This window comes from Acinonyx jubatus, chromosome A1 (genome assembly GCF_027475565.1).
Source record: "Acinonyx jubatus isolate Ajub_Pintada_27869175 chromosome A1, VMU_Ajub_asm_v1.0, whole genome shotgun sequence".
Classification (NCBI taxonomy): Eukaryota; Metazoa; Chordata; class Mammalia; order Carnivora; family Felidae; genus Acinonyx; species Acinonyx jubatus.
The window spans coordinates 72,580,233-72,596,913 of record NC_069380.1 but is presented as its reverse complement, the minus strand read 5'-3'; the positions used below and the strand labels follow the sequence as shown (position 1 = coordinate 72,596,913).

Here is a 16,681-nt window from a genome sequence, read left to right as displayed (position 1 = left end):
GGGGATGTGGGAGTGGGGATGGACTAAATGCATAAGGGGCACTAAGGAATCTACTCCTGAAATCATTGGTGCACTATATGCTAACTAATTTGGATGTAAATTTTTAAAAATAAAAAATGAAATTAAAAAATATATAAAATAATAAAGTGGAAATTATATAAGCTTCTGGAATTTTCTGTGGACACTTTATTTGTTCTTTTGTTATCATTTTATTTTTAGAACAAGCAATCCTTTTTATGTTTCTAATGGTCCACAAAAGAACCACATAGGCCCAAAGACAATTCAAGGGAAGAAATGTTAAGAAGGAGGCTAACACAATGCAATCTCACACACTGAAAGCGTAAGGTAGTTCATGACCCTTCCCTTCATTATTATCTGCCCCAATCCTTCTGGTCTGTGCTACGGTTTAAGCCTGGATTCAAGTGCAAACATGGTGCACATCCCTGGTTACTACTAGACAACAGCAGACCCGATCGATCTAAGACAACAAAGTCATGAAAGCCTTTTCAAGTAACTGTTTAACTGTAAGTTAGTTATCATGCAGTTAGAAGAAGTAAAATCATTCCTCAACGTGCAGCAAGAAATTTAAAGAAAGCCAAACATGGTGCCAAGAGACGTACTTCAGATGGAGGATTGTAACCTTATTACCTGACTTATAAAATTACAAACTCGAGTGTGCCGAATGCTCTAAATCTTATGACCTCCAAAATGTGACCTGGAGAAGCCCACTTGATGAATATTAAAAATATCCATTTTATGGGGCACCTGGGTGGCTCAGTCAGTTAAGTGTCTGAGTCTTGATTTCGGCTCAGGTCGTGATCTCACAGTTCATGGGATCAAGCCCCACATGGGGCTTTGCACTGACAGCACAGAGCCTGCTTCAGATCCCGTCTCCTCTCTCTGACCTTCCCTCACTCGTGTGCATGCGTGCATGTGCTCTCTCGCTCTCTCTCTCTCAAAAACTAAAATAAACATAAAAATATATCCATTTTTCTATTTGCATAAAATGAGAATACTTAAAACATAAGAGATTAATTTAGAGGCACTCAAACCCCCATTCTCTAAAAAGGATACTGCCTGTTCCCTCTTCTTGGTGGCTGGGACTTCTAGCAAATATGTCATGATTTAAATTTCAACTACATGGGATACAAAGAGATGTCCATCTTCAAGAAATCACCTTCCACTATGAATAACAGAATCTGTGGTCATCTGGTCTCAGTGTTTGTGTCCCACTTAATTTGGTGCAGTACATCAGGGGAAGTTTGGCTCAGTGTAATTGTTGCCAATAAATGACAGTGTTAAAACAAGTAAAATTATTGAGAAGAGCTGTTTGTCCCTAGGCGGCACTCTGATACCAAAGCTAAGACTTCACTAATATTTTTTTAAGGTCGTTGAACTAAAACATAGCCAGAGGCCTCTTTCACTTTCTGAGTCAGAAGACAGTGCAGAAATGGGAAGTTACCATAGCAAATTATGGTAATTTAATACTTCATATAAATCAAAAGTTTCCAAATCTCAAAAATATATGGAATTCTCTTACTTTGGACAAATTTTCCACCATATAAATTAATGGAAGCTTCATATATAATTGATAATAGTGTGATATTTAGAAAAATATAAAATGTCAACAGAGACATCTTGAGTAAACAGGTCACAAAAGCCTGTGCTTATGACAATAAGAGATAAATCGGTTTGGGGGAATAATAGAATCTCAGAGGTTGAAAAAACTTTAAAGGTTACTGAGTTTACTACCCCAAGTTTTAATATGCTCTCCAGCATCTTCTCCCCCATCTAGACAGCTCTGCTCCAAGTATAGGTGACTGTACATATCACCCCCAAGTTTGTATCTATGTTTCCACTCAAAAGCCATCACTGAAGTTGACTTACTGACAAAGAACAAGAAAATGGGGCAAAGATTGGGAAGCGACTTTGAAAGGGACCTGTTTCCACCTGTCCCATAAGAAACAACCCTTTCCATCTTTCTTTTGACATCTTTCTTTTGACCTCTTTTGACTTTGTCCTTGAAGCCTTGGAAAGAACTTGTACCTTTGAGGAAGCCCAGCTGGGTGAACTGAGAACCACAGACATGAACATTGGTATGAAAATGAGAGCAAGGTCAAGAACAGGTGTGGGTCAAGGGGAACAGTGCAGAGTTCCCAAGGAGGGTAAGGAGTGTCTTCACTACATCTAGAGCTGAGAAAAAGCCATGTGATCAGAGACTTTTTTTCAGTTGTGGTAAAAAAACACATACCGTAAAAATTTACCATCTCTTCCAGTTTTAAGTGAACAGTACATTAGTGGTTAACTACAGGCGCATTATTGTGCAACACATCTCTAGAAACTTGTCTTTTGCAAAAATGAAGCCCTACGCTCATTGAATATCAACTCCCCATTTTCACTTTCCCCAGCCCCTGGCAACCCCCATTCTATTTTCCGTTTATAAGTGTTGACTACTTCAGATACCTCGTGTAACTGTAATCATGCAGTATTTGTCTTTTGATGACTGGCTTATTTCACTAAGTATAACATCTTAAAGGCTCATCCATGTTGGAGCCTGTGACAGGATTTCTTTCTTTTTTGAAGATGAATGATATTCCATTCTATGTACAGTAAAACCTTGGTTTGCAAGCATAATTCCTTCTGGAAACATACTTGTAATCCAAAGCACTTGTACATCAAAGCGATTTCCCCATAAGAAATAATGGAAACTCAGATGATTCATTCCACAACCCAAAAATATTCATGTAAAATGATTGCAATACTGTACTATAATACAAAATACTAAGAAAAATACAAAGTATAAGGAAAAAGAAACAAATTAACCTACATTTCCCTTTGAAAACCTTTGTGGCTGGTGTGAGGGAGACAAGAGAGAGGAGGGTTATCGTGTGGGAGGATTTTCACTATCACTAATGGAATCACTGATATCTCTTGGCTCAATGCAATCTTTTTCTTTTCTTGCAACTTTAACAAGGAACCTATCCAATGACACTTGCTATTGCCTCCTTTTGAGATTTCACGGAAGTGTGACACTGCATTGTCATTAAACAGGTTCATCACTATCACTGCTAACGCTTTACTTGGGTAGTGCTTTTCCACAAAGTTTAGCAGTTTCCCACATTTTACACGTCTCCCTAATCTCATCTGAAGTGATTTGAAGGGATTCCTCCTCCTTTTTCTCCTCCTCTGCAGACGAGATACAGATGTAGGCTTCTTATAAAATCTTGCAATTTCGGCCACTCCATACCTCATTCGTACTTTTCGATGATTTCCTTCTTAACTTCTACTGTAATCATCTTATTACTGCCTTTCTTTCCAACCTTTTTCTGCATGGGCGCCATTGTATACACGCACATGGACTTGACTACAGTGCAGTATTAACAGACTCTTGTCATGTACTGTATTGAATGTAAGTGGCAACAAGGCAGCAGAGGAAATGGTCTGTATCTGCAGGCAGCCTGACCTAGAACGAAGCAAAGCATTCCTAAGCCCACTCTTGTACGGAAAAGCAAAGACTGTCCATAGGTGCTTTGAAGTGACAAAAAATACACTAGTATCAGTTGTGGGCTCCTTCCAATGTCCTGAGAAATCACTGATTTCTGCCAAACGCTGTAGCCTAAAACCAAGCATCTGAGCATGGGAGACGATCACCCACAATCCCTTAGAGAGAGAGTTAGAGAGAACCATTGGCTCATATTGTAAGACATCGCTTCTTTATCAAGTTAAAATTTATTAGAAATGTTTGCTCTCCTTGTGGAACACTCACAGAACACGTTACTTGCAAGCCAAGGTTTTACTGTATATGCTATCTTTTCTCTATCTATTCATTCATCGATGGACATTTAGCTTGATTTTACCTCTCAGCTATTGTGAATAATGCTGCAATGACATGGGTGTGCAAATATATTTTTGAGATCCTTTTTTCAATTCTTTGGGATGCACACCCAGAGTGGGATTGCTGAATTACACGGTAGTTCTATTTTTAATTTTTTGAGAAATCCCAAGTCTTCCCCTTTTTTTTAACTATATCCCTATGTGTTCTTTTCAACTGCCAGTGCTTCCAACTCTGGCTCCTGGGAATTTGCTCTTAACACTATCCAGGGGCATCTGGCAACAACCTTCCTCTGACTCCTCCTACACACATTAGTGTCACTGCTAAGACCAGGGCAGGCCTGTGTGCGTTGCTTTATACAGTCCTCCAAAGATAAAACCAACCCTGGTTATTCTTTACTTACTACCTTAGGATGGGAAATATGCTGGTTCCTCCAATAATTAAGTGTATCTCAGCTTTATTGCAAGAAAGCCTGTCAGTGACACAAACAGAATTTCTATTTCAAAGGAATGATCTCCATCCCCTCTTCTTTGGAGAAAGTAACTTAGATATTTTTAGGTAAAAAAAAAAAAAAAGATTCTTTGGGGATATTTGTTATGAAATGTGTATTGATATGTTTTTTATGTGTACAGTAATTTATAAATGCAACTTATGGAATTAGGAAATGCTCACCTAAAATCCAAAATTAAGGTATCTCCTGTGAATTATATTACTGAATAAACACGTCAGGGAAAAGGCAAGTTTTAATTTTCTAGGTAGAATTCTGAAGAACCAGGACTTAGCCCAGTAAAGGCTTGACTTGTACATTAGTCAGGACCACATTCCCCGCCTCCCCACCCCCCCCACCCCCCACCCCCCTCGCCCCCCACCCCACCCCACACCCCCCCTCGCCCCTCCACCCCACCCCCACACCCCCCCTCGCCCCCCATCCCACCCCCACCCCCCCACCCCAACCCCACCCCCCCCACTCCCCTCCGCCCAGAAAGAGAACCAGGACAGCGAGAAGTTACGAGGAATTGGCTGAGAAGTCCCAAGGTCTGCCATCTGCAAGTGGGAGACCCAGGAAAGCCAGGGGGATAATTGAGTCTGAGTCCAAAAGCCTCAGTCCAAAAGCCTGTGAATCCCATTTTGAGAGCAGGAGAAATTAAGATGAGATGGACCCAGTTTAATTACTTGAGGCAGGAAAAAAAAAAGGATGAATTCTTCCTTCCTCTGCCTTTTGTTCTATTCAGGCTCTCAAACACTTGGAAGATGCCCACCCACACGGGGGAGGGCAGTCAACCCTGCTGAGCCCACCTATTCAAATGCAAATCCCATCCAGAAACACCTTCACAGATACAGCCAGAAACAATATTTAATCTGGGTACCCTTGGTCCACTCAAACTGACACATAAAATTAACCATCACAACTGGGCATCAAGAAAATTTTGTGTAATCGATGGAATTCTTATTCTGCAGAACTGTGAACATCAAGGGACCAAAGATAGACAAGTGCAAAGCAGAGAAATTTTCCAGTGTTTGTCAAGAATGATTCAGAAAAAAAGCAATACTGAAATCAAGGCAGAAACACTCTGTTTCTTTCTAGAGCCAGAAAATATGAAAGGCAGTGAGAGTGCCTTGGATTTTCCAGAGCCTGGAAAAAAACAGTCCTCAAGGTGATCTCTTTCTGTTAGTACAATATCGAAAAGTAGAATTTTGAGTACCCCTGAGTTACCCCGATACTGTAAAGGAGGCATTGGCTTGAGGCCACTGGAAATATATTTTCTCCATTGTCAATAACAGCTTGCCATTATGTTCAGACATCATTCTCTTGTGAGTTGATTTAAGGTGTTAGTCTTTGGAAGGTTTACAAACTCCAGCACAAGCAAACCAGAAGACAAGACCACGTGCAGGGGACCTCATCAAAATTCTCCACTGAAGGCATACTCCATGAGCAGGTGAATCCTAGCATAGGTTTACCTTCAATTCCTAACTTCCATATAGAGGCAAAGGATATCTATCTATCCATCTATCTAGCTACCTATCCAACCGCTGTAAAGAATTCATCTAAGTGGTAAGATCTACCCCAGGCTATAAAGATCAAATTTATCTCAACCCGAGACTAAAGGACAGAAGCCAGAACAGTGCAGGAAAAAAGCTTATGTTGGAAAATGAGCACAATAGTTAAACCCAGGACTCCCAATAAAAATGAAGAAATCAGTGGCGCCTGGGTGGCTCAGCCGGTTGAGCGTCCAACTTTGGCTCAGGTCATGATCTTACGGTTCATGAGTTCGAGCCCCGTGTTGGGCTCTGTGCTGACAGCTCAGAGCCTGGAGCCTGCTTTGGATTCTGTGTCTCCTTCTCTCTCGGCTCCTCCCCTGCTCGTACTCTGTCTCTCTGTCTCTCAAAAATAAATAAAACATTAAAAAAAATGTTAATGAAGAAATCTCTTAAACAGTCCCAAGGCATGATAGGCAAGGCTAGACAGGAGAACAGCACCAGTCAGGACAGACATGACTTTGACACCCTTTGGCCCTCTCCAGCCAGGAAAGAATCCTGCCTGCCATCCCTCCCCGTTAGCCCTTGATGAGAACCTCTCTTCCTCTCCTTTGTTAGGGGCAACTCTCAGGAATAAATACAAAATCAACCTCACCATGAATTTAATTCTGCTCAGTGAGTTCCTAGAGTTCTCATATGTCAAGCCTCAACTTCTACAATTAGACACCCCACTGAGTTAAGTTCATGGGATCCCACGAACCCTTCTCTACCTCTACCGGTGGAGGTGTTAGAATGATCAAATGTCAAGGAAGGAAATAAGGTCATCAGTAGGTATCCTGGGCCAAGGTTGGCTAGGTAAAGTTCAGAATCAAAAACCCGGACAAGTCAGAAGCTCAGATCATAAATAGTTCTGACCTCTCTGGCTGGATTTTGTAACAGTCATCTGTCACTGACTTCAGCTTTTGTTTCATTTTCTAAGTTTTTATGAGTTTGCAGTTTTTGGTTTGCCCATTATCTCGGCGGTCACTGATGGAGAGGGGCAGAGGAGGATGGTGTTATTCATTCCTTCAGATGAACATAGATAGGAATGACCAAGATTCTGTATTGTAGCATTGATCAGTTGAGGTTTTCTGCCTGTGGAAACAAGATACGCCACAGGAAAATAATATCTACAACCAACTCCAAAAAGGCCTAATGGGGTGGGGGCAGAGGGGGAGGGTCACACCACAAAACACAAAGATATACAAAATTACATTAATCACGTTGTATCTCTTCAACATTTTGTTCCATAACCTTTCATCTAAAACAGCTCAATGCATCTCCTCAGCCCTGTTCTGATATGTACCTAATCTAATCGTTGCCTTCTGTTTTTTTCAAAAAGCCAGGGAAGGCTGAGCCCAAGGAGAAAGCATGCCGAAAGAAAGGAATACCGTCAATCCTAAGACTTGCCTTGAGAAAACAAGGTAAAAGGCGAGATCCATAGACAAAATGGGCCCAGGCCATTTATTTTACCTTCCTTCCCATGGCTATCACCTATGTTCCTACTTAGCAGTACAAATTCTCTACCACTTCCTGATGTATAGAAACCCAAAAAGTGACCAACTGCTTGGAATAAAGTTGGAATTCTTACAGCAGAAACAGAAAAAATTAGTATCTCAGAAATCATCCTGCCACACGTGCAACAAAAATTCAAAATGCTCTCCTCAATAATTATCAAATGTTAAGATAATCCTCAGTGAGCCAGATGGAATAAATTATAGTTAAATATTTAAACATTTATTGATGTTGCAGCAACTTTCCAGACAGTCCAAAATTCCAGAGTAATATTCTTCAAGATGTGGCACAGATTTTTTGGAGTTCTTACCACATCGGAGAAGCACTGCTCTTTCTATTAGGTCCTCAGGAACTGGGAAGGGCATTCTGATGGACGACTTCCAAATCAATGAGGCTTTCTGCCTGTGGAAACAAGATACGCCACAGGAAAATCAAGCCCACGTGTGAGTAAACTGTGGTGCCTTCACGGTGCCTTCACATCTCTTTATGGGAATTGACATCCATTGATTTTTGAAAGTATACATTTTACCAGAACTCAACAATGTTTTTTAACAAGGCTTTCTCACACAGTATCATCAGCTTCTGTCGCTCTATAATTAGATTCAATTAGCATGTCCCAAATGCCAGAGGGGTTGGCAATAGTGACAACGGTTAGTACAGTTAATGCATAAAAATTAAAATGTTTGCTCTCCATAGCATTGAGTTACATATCGTATTCCTCTTTATTTCTCTCATGTTTCTTTGTAGGAACCTTGAGAATGATGGTTTCTTACTGTGGGTCATTCATATGAATGCATTTTATAGACAAGCTTACTGGTGGATGACATAGTAAGAAGACCAGACGATCAACCCATAATAAAAGTGAGAAGTTTCCATATCCAACCCCTCTTTCCTGTCCATTGCCAGACTGAAATCAGGCATCCTGTATGAGCTCATCTTTGAGGGTGAGAGAAGAGTAGTTCGAAAAGATAAATCTTCCTCAAGATATGCAATAACCACCTCCAATTCTGTCCAACAAATAGGATAGGATAAAATAAGATCTAAATCCAGTCATGTCTATAATTTTTAGTGACTGCATGAGCATGAAGCAAAATGCAGTGATAAGAGTGAAAGACAGCAAACAGCAATTAACCATAACGTCAGGTCTGAGATGGTACTTTCTAGTACAACAGGCTGCCACAGTAGTTTTGAAATAAAGTTTGCATGTGAATTACCAATTCAAATTGACTAATTCATTCACAGAAATAAATTCACGTATAAATGTCAACGAATAAAAGAGAAGAACAAAGAGTGCCTGGGCGGCTCAGTCGGTTAAGCGACAGACTCTCGATTTTGGCTCAGGTCGTGATCTCACAGTTCATGAGATTGAGCCCCACGTTGGGCTCTGTGCTGACAGTGCGGAGCCTGCTTGGGATTCTCTCTCCCTCTCTCTCTGCCCCCTCCCCTGCTCGCTCGCTCTCTCAAATGAATAAACTTAAAAAAGACAGAGAGAGAGAAAAGAATGAAAAAGAAGACTAAATAAATACTTGGTAATTTATCAACATAAAAGTACCAAAGTTACCACAGAGTCAACAACTTCAGCCAACATCCCAGAAAGATTAAAATAGGTGTGAACACCTTTTTTTGAAACTGAAAATATAAAAGCTAATAAGATAGGAAATATAGATAAAAGGAGGTTAAGCAAGCATGGAGGGACATTTTCCCAAGGACATTGTCCCAAGAATTCTGGAGGAGAGTTCAAAGGATTAGCTGCACATGTGACAGCTTTTTAGGGAGGGAATACAGTGACTGGGGTCCAACGCATAATAAAAAATAACCAAGAACTCAAGGACAGAGGACAACCTAAATGAAACCCAGTAGGAGAAAAAAAAAACAAAAACAGGTGATAGAATCAGATCCATGGTGGTTCCAGATATTGTAGAATTTGTATTTTTTTTAAAGTATTATTACTGTTTTCAATAAGATGCAAACCAAATTGATACTTATCATCAGAAAATTCCAGAAATAAAAGGTACAATGACTGAAATTAAAAAGATATGAATGACTTTAGCAGAATAAAGACAATTAAATGAAGAGAGTATTGGTGAACTTGTGGATAGGCCAGAAGAAAAGATTCAAAATAAAAAATAAACAGAATATTATAGAAAATACACAAGACAGGAAGCAACTCAGAAGTCACAATGTGAAGCCTTAAAGTATATGTAATTTGTGTCTGGGACAAAAAGATCAGACAGAAGGAATGGTCACAAAAACAATGGCTGATAGTTTGCCAACTTGAGGAACGATATCGAACAACATATTCAAAAGGACTACGAAGAGCAAACGAGATAAATAAAAATATAAGTGTATGTAAGCACATCATAAAATGCTGACAACCAAAGATAGAGAAAATATTAAAATCAGCCAGATGAGGGGGAAAAATAAAAATTATTTTCAAAGGATCAGCAGTAGGACTCAAAGCTAATTTCTCAACAAATGCATTGGAATTCAGAACAATTGGAATTATAACTTCCAGGTGCTAAAAGGCAATAACTCCCAAAACAGAATTTCAGACCCAGTTTAAGTAGCCTTCAAGAATGGGGAAGCAGATCAAAACTAAAAGGATTCTCTACTAGAAGCCTCTCACTACGAAAAATGTTAAATACCGTTTGGGGGCAGAAATACAGTCATGCCTGATGGATGCTTAGAAATGCAAAAAATAATAAAGAGCAATAAAATATATTAAATATTAAGGGCTAATGAATACTGGCTATGCAGGTGAAAATAATGCTTTATTTATGAGAGAGACATAAAATTCCCAACATCAGTGGTGTATGTCAGGGTGGTTACTTACATTATCTGGGGATAGGACAAAAGTAACAAGAAAATTGTGTTTGGTAAATCAGTTGTCAGTTTCTACTGTGACCACCAAAATGATAATGGTAACTGTTTAGCACTCCCAATCTAATGCACAAGGAAAATGTAATATAGAAAATAATAAATCCATAATTAGGCAAGAAAAAAAAAGAAAAGGGAACATTGAGTATGTGTTCAAACAGAAAGCATTTAATAAAATTAAGTATTTGAACCCATGTATATAATAAATTACATTAAATGTAAGAGAAAGTAATTTTCAAATAAATAAAACTTAAGATGAATAAGTGCCTTCAAGAAAGACATCTTAAATATGAAGAAATAGAAAGGTTACAAATGAAAGGATACCAAAAACTACGCTGTGCAAGCACTAAGAAGAAGTCTATTGTAGTCATATTAAATGTGATAAAATTTATAACAAAAAGCACTACAGGCCATTGTAATAATGAAAGGTTCAAATAATCAAGAAGATATAATTCAAAATTTCTATAATCTAATAACATAGCTTAAAATACATAAAAACCAAAATTAACAGTTTAAGAATATAAGTATATTCACAATTATCGTAGGATATTTTAATATACCTCTGTATAATTAGAAGAACAAGTAGACAAAAAATAGTGGAAATACAGAAGATCTGAAAAATATGATTAACAAATGTTATTCAAATAACATTGTGTTCAAAATACATTCTTTATACATGCAGAAAATATATTCTTATAAAACACATGCTAATTCATTAAATAAATGTCAACAAATTTCAAAGAATTAAAATAAAAGCAAATATGTTCCTTTTTATTTTTATTTTAAATTAATTTGTTTAATGTTTGTTTTTGACAGAGAGAGAGAGAGAGAGAGAGAGCATGAGCATGGGAGGGGCAGAGAGAGAGGGAGACGGAGAATCCAAAGCAGGCTCCAAGCTCTGAGCTGTCAGATCAGAGCCCAATGCGGGGCTCAAAATCACGAACTGTGAGATCATGATCTGAGCCAAAGTCAGATGCTTAACCAACTGAGCCACCGGGGGCCCCCGCAAATACTTTCTTTAACCATAATTCAAGCTACCAATTTCTAGAAATTATAAGTAGGAAACTTCATATATTTGGCAATTAATGATCGATAGTTCTAATTAAATCCTGTTATCAAAGAAGAAATTAAAACAGAACTGGAAAAATGTTTAACTCCTTGATATTAAAAATGCAACATATCAAAACTTATAGAATGCAACTAAAGATGTGAAAATGTGTATATTAGAAGAGAAGGGTTCTATATCCATCTCAAGAGATGAGGAAAAAGATAGCAGAGAAGTAAAATGAAGAACCTGACAAAAAATTTTACAAAACAGGAAAATTACTGCCACTTTCACTCTTGCTTCATAAAGTATATTTGGAGAGTGTTTCTTTAAGTAATGAAGATAATTCATCGGTGGAACCATTTGGGCCTGGAGTTTTCTCTGTGAGAAGATTTTGATTACCAATTCAATTTCTTTAGTAGCTATAAAGCTAATCATATTTTCTCATTTTTTTTCTTGCACTAGTTTGATAAGCAGCGTTGTTTAAGGAACATGTCCATTTCATCGAAGTTGTGTGATTTATTGGCCTAAAATTTTTCCTATTTGTTTATTATTATCCCTGTAATGTCTATCGGATTAGTGGTGGTATTGTATCTTTCATTCCTGATGTTTATCATCAAATTTCTTTCTAACTTGATCACACATTCTAGCCATTTATCAATTTTACTGATCTTTTCAAAAAACCAATTTAGTTTTCTCCATTGTTTTATTCTCTTTCATAAATATCTTTAACTTATAGTATTTTTCTTTTTTATCTTTGTAATATTAAAACTTGGATCATTAGTTTTAAACTGTTCCTCTTTATTGCGAGCATTCAAAGCTAGTAACTCCACGGTTTTTGCTACAGTCTATCTCTGATATTGTGTGTTTTCAATTGCGTACACCTCACAATGCTTTAAATATTTCTTGTGGTTTCTTCTTTGGCCCATGGATAATTTAGATTTTTTTTTCATTGCTAAATATTTGAAATTTTCTAGCTCTCTTATGGGCATTATCCTGTGGTTAGATGACATACTACAGAGGATTTCATCTTTCATATTTACTGACACATCTTTTGTCCTGTTATCTGATCTTAGTAACTGTTCCATATGCACTAGGAAATAAAAATGTGTGTTATGCTGTTATCAGGTCCAGTATTTTAAAGTGCCAATTAGGTGAATGTGGTTGATAATATTACTCAAGTCTTCTATAATCTTAATTTTTAGCTGCATGTTCTATTAATTAATTACTGAGAGAGATACTAAAAATTACCAGGTGTGATTCTGTATTTCTTCCTTTCATTTTATATTTATCTCATATGTTTTGAACTGCTGTTAGTAGATATATATACATTCAGGATTGTTACATGTCCAGAACAAATAAAGTCTTCACCGTTATGCAATATTTCCTTTATTGATAATATGACTTCTTTTCTTAAGTTTAGTTTAGATGATATTAATAGAGCCACACCAGCTTTCTTACACGAGGTAGTCTGATATATCTTCCATTCTTTTCCTTTCACCAGTCTATGCCTTTGGGTTATGGAATTTAAGTTTTTGTCCCCACCCCCCACACTCATATGTTGAAGCCCTAACCCCCAATGTGATGATATTTGGAGGGGGTCCTTCGTGAGGTAATTCAGTTTAAATGAGGTCCTAGGTGGAGGGTGGGCTGAATTAGTGCCCAGTCTACCACAACTCAGTGGTGAACATTCATAAACTACTGTTCAGGTTAAGAAATACAACATCACCAGCACAGAAGAGCCCTTTTGTGGGTTCTCCCAACTACTACTCTCTACCTCTTATGATTTCCAAGGTAATCACATCCTTGCTTTTCATTAATAGTTTGCCACCGAAGCATGCCACCCCAAAGTTGGCAGTTTATTTTGTTCTGTTTTTAAATAAATGGAATCACAGAATACTGTTTCTGGTAATGGCAAGTGGCTTATGGGGAATTCATCCTCTTACAGATATCAGTTATAAATTCTGGCAAAAAATGTTAAAAAGAACTATTTGAGGGTAATGAATAGCCACCAAAGGCAGGACGAAACTGGAAGGTATTTGATCCTTGATAAAAGAGAACCACTCTGAGTGAGATCTGTGATTGCAAAGCTCTTCCCCTCGAGGTAGCCATCAGTCCATGCAGCATGCGGTGGTGGAATTAAAGCAGAAATCCAGACATACTTGAGATGTCAGAGCAAAATGTGTCCAATTGTCAGAGAAGCTACAACTTGGGGGAGAAATCCCAGGAAGAAATAAGATATAAGGACATTCCCCAATTGCATGTAATTTCCCCTAAATCATTGGCTGGCCCCTAAGTAGCTCGGGTGCAAGGAAGACTCCAAAGAGTAAAGCAGAGAGAAAGAGCCGATCGTACATTTCAGCCCCTACTCACCAGAGAAGACACAGCTTTAGATTTGAATTCCTGCAAATTAGAGAGGGTTTTGTAAATCTCAAAAACTCAGGCTTTTTGTGGAAGAAGGGCCATGCCTCAAGAATAAAACCCGAAGACTAGACTAAGTGCAAAACCAAAAGGCTTATCCTTGCACAGTTAAAAAGCCCATGTAAGCTCAATGTAATAAACCAATAATTTAACTGCCCACTGGGGCAACTGCCACTTGGGTCAACCGCATTAACCTCTGCAGAGGAAGATTCCTTAATTAGGGAGTCTGCAACATAGTGTACAATGTCCAGCACGCACTTAAGAAAACAGAACCTAGACATGGGGAGAAACAAGAAAATGTAATCCATACTCAAGAGAAAAAGTTAATGATGCCTAGGAACAGATCTCAAAATGTCACATTTTACCTCAAAAATAGTAAAATCCAGCACCCACCCCCCAAAAAATCAACTGGAAACAAAGAAGTTGAGATACATAACCCAAAGCTAAGAAACTCAACCTGTAGGATCCAGGGTAAGGAAAAGAAGACTCTAGATTCTGTTGTAGCAGGGTTCCTAATCCTACTTTCCAACCAAATGCCATTCATTCTCCCGTAATAATGAGGCAACATCCTAAAATTGGTCACTAATATTCTGAAATATGGAACCAAGCAAGCTGAAGCAATACCCTTATATTTTTTTATCTTCAGATTTTTTAAATTTTATTTTAGAGAGAGAAAGACAGCATGAGTAGGGGAGAGGAGCAGAGGGAGAGGTGGAGAGGGAGAGAGAGAGAATCTCAAGCAAGTTCCACCCTCAGCACAGAGCATGACACAGAACTCACCAAGGATGATGGGATCATGACCTGAGCTGAAATCATGAGTCAGACGCTCAAACTACTGGGCCACCCTGGTGCCTTATCTTGAGATATTTTGAATCAAGAGAAAGAAGTGAATGTGAGGATGTGAACCACTTGGGGCTGTGGCAGTGTGTGTATTTAAGAGTGTACACTCTAAATTTGCTGGAGAACAATCCATAATTCAAGGGTAGAATACACCTTCCTCAAAAAGTAGAATAAATTCTGGCAAAGATATTTAGCAAAATCTGAAAAGTAAACAGCATGTATTATATATGAAAATGTAAGAGGGTTGAAGACAGGAAGAAAAGACGGGAAAGTAGAGGAGAAAAGGAAAAGAAAAGAAGAGAAAGGAAAAGAACAGTGCATGCAAAACATAGATAAAGAATGTAATCTGAAAGAAAATCTACATTTTAGAATAACTAAAAATAAATTCAATGAAATGGAATTTAACAGATTAAATGCTAAAAATACAGACTTTGATGACAATGGACATTCCAGAACAAAGTAAACAATTCAAGGAAAAATGTATATCGTTTCCATGGTAAAAAATAATTTGGAAATGATAAGGAATCAAACCGATATGTACAAGACTGGAGATAATCACCACAAATTAAAAGAATGGGGCAAAAGATATTTTTTTAAAAAAATAGAATAGATAACAGAAAGAGAGGGCCTTTAGAACATACTTATTCTAAATAAATAATTAACTTTTTCTTAAATATGAAAGCTGAAATATGAAACAGGGAAAGTATCCAGAGATAAAATATAAGAAAACTTTCCTAATCAAAAAGAATATTGAATCAAAACAGAGGATATAGTGTTCTAAGACATGTCAATATAGTATGACCAACCCAGAGTCATGTTCTGACTGGAGTCCTGAACTTCAGAGTCAAAGAATAAATACTTCAAGTATTCAGCAGGAAAAAAAAAAGCCATCGAGGAAAAAAAATAATCTAGCTCAAGCCTTCTCTACATCAATGTTCAGTGCCAGTAGACAATACTGTAATGTCCATAAAGGTCTAAGAAGTAATGTGAAATAAGAATATTTTACTTTCCGGGGCACCTAGGTGGCTCAGTCAGTTTAGGGTCCGACTTAGGTCATGATATCTCAGATCATGGTTTTGAGCCCAGTGTGGGGTTCTGTACTGACAGCTGGGAGCATAGAGCCTGTTTCGGACTCTGTGTCTCCATCTCTGTCTTCCTCCCCGACTCATGCTCTGTCTCTGTCTCTCAAAAGTAAATAAATGTTAAAAGGGAAAAAAAAGAATATTTTACTTTCCAAGAGGAAAGCAAAAAGATAAATATTCACAAATAGGAAAGCACAGGGGATAAAAACTCCTTGAGTCTTTCTAGATAAAACTAGTCAGTGGAATACATACAATCAAAAAGTGCAATTTAAATTTAAAAAAAAAAACATAAAAAAACTCAAAAAACAGAGAAGTCATCTATGGTGAATTAAAACTGGCTACAATTTTTTTTTCTTCTCCAAAGTAGGATTTTTTCCCCCCTTCTACGTGGACTCTTCCATGGAAATGGAGCTGGCTGTGCCAGTTCCCGGCTCAGCCTTCAACAACTGGCAACTTTCAGTCATTATGAGACGCCTCGGCCACGTAAAGAGGCAACGCATAGCTGTTTCAGTGGACAGCCCCCACTGAACTTCCAGCCACCCGCCAGCATGGGCTGCCATCTTGTGAGAGAGCCATCTGAGAGGCTCTGGTCAGCCCACAGAATCATGGGAGGTGATATCATGGTTGTTGTTTTAAATCACTAAGCTTTGGGGTATTTTGTTACACAGCATTAGAAAACTAAAACACTAACATAGAAGGATTGATAATAAGCACTAAATTCACTTTAAAAGATGAAACATTCTGTGAAGATTAGAGTTATAGAGAATAATGTGAATATTATCATGAATGGTATCAGTCCATTAAGCATCCAGCTGTTGATTTGGGCTTATGTCATGATCTCACAGTTCATGAGTGAGAGCCTCCATGTCGGGCTCTGCACTGGCAGCACGGAACCTGCTTGGGATTCTCTCTCGTTCTCTCTGCCCCTCCCCACAAGCACTGTCTCTATCTCTCTCAAAATAAATAAATAAAAACTTTGTAAATATATATTTAAAAAACAACAACAACAACACACTATCTAACAATGGCTCCCATTTCACTTCCAGTATCAGC

At 38.1% G+C, this 16,681-nt stretch overlaps 1 long non-coding RNA gene across 1 annotated transcript in view; it reads right to left on the bottom strand.

The window, feature by feature from the left end:
• The window catches only part of LOC113600815 (uncharacterized), a 172,044-nt gene that overhangs the window by 25,683 nt on the left and 129,680 nt on the right, over window positions 1-16,681 (bottom strand). Inside the window, exon 10 of the long non-coding RNA XR_003421908.2 lies at window positions 7,674-7,765. This is a non-coding gene — a long non-coding RNA (uncharacterized LOC113600815). The remainder of the gene's footprint in view (window positions 1-7,673; window positions 7,766-16,681) is intronic.